General features: G+C 49.9%; 1 non-coding gene across 1 annotated transcript; it reads right to left on the bottom strand.

The window, feature by feature from the left end:
• Positions 1–200: 200 nt before the first annotated feature.
• Positions 201–410, bottom strand: LOC119472270. The gene has a single exon (XR_005201394.1). It is a non-coding gene; the product is annotated as a small nucleolar RNA U3 (small nucleolar RNA).
• Positions 411–685: the final 275 nt, after the last annotated feature.

Below are 685 nucleotides of genomic sequence, written 5' to 3'. Positions count from 1 at the left end.
TCGGCCTCCCAAAGTGCTGGGAACACAGGTGTGAGTCACCGCGCCCAGCCCAGGTGTGTCTTTATGATACTGAAGATGCATGAGAAGGGCTTCATGGGCAGGGTTCGAAGTTCAAAACGAGAATTTGGATCTGTGCCTGGTCCCATGTTGGTGTTCTTGTTTTGTTTCATTGTTTGTTATTTGTTTGTTTAAGAAGGGAAACCACTTGGACTGTGTCCTCTTCTTACTCTCCCAGAGGAAAAGAAAAACATCATCAATGCTGAATGGCAGGTGCAACAAAGCACCTCTGAGAGCTGGCTTTGTGCTCAGGAAAGAACACGCCAGGTCCCGCTCCTGGCGTCTAGCTCTGCACGATCAGAGAAACTCCCCCAGCAATGAGCTGGAGACATGAACTCTGCAAGCACAGCCCTCACACATGCGCACTCTCAGGGACACGGGGCGACAGCCGTGGCTGGGCCGATTATGTTGTGGGGAAAGTTGGCATTCACAGCCTCCTCTCTCTCTCAGTCTCAATCTCTCTCTCTGTCTCTGTTTGTCTCTCTCTGTCTCTCCCTTTGTCTCCCTCTTTTTGTTTCTGTCTCTTTCTGTCTCTCCTTTTTCTCTCCTTCTCTTTGTCTCTCTGTTTCTGTCTCTGTGTGCGTGTCTCTCTCTCTTTCTGTCTATGTCTCCCTCTCTGTCTGTCTGT

This window comes from Cebus imitator, unplaced genomic scaffold, assembly GCF_001604975.1.
Source record: "Cebus imitator isolate Cc_AM_T3 unplaced genomic scaffold, Cebus_imitator-1.0 Scaffold92, whole genome shotgun sequence".
NCBI lineage: Eukaryota > Metazoa > Chordata > Mammalia > Primates > Cebidae > Cebus > Cebus imitator.
Note: the sequence above shows the minus strand (reverse complement) of the source record. Positions and strands in the feature narration are given on the sequence as shown.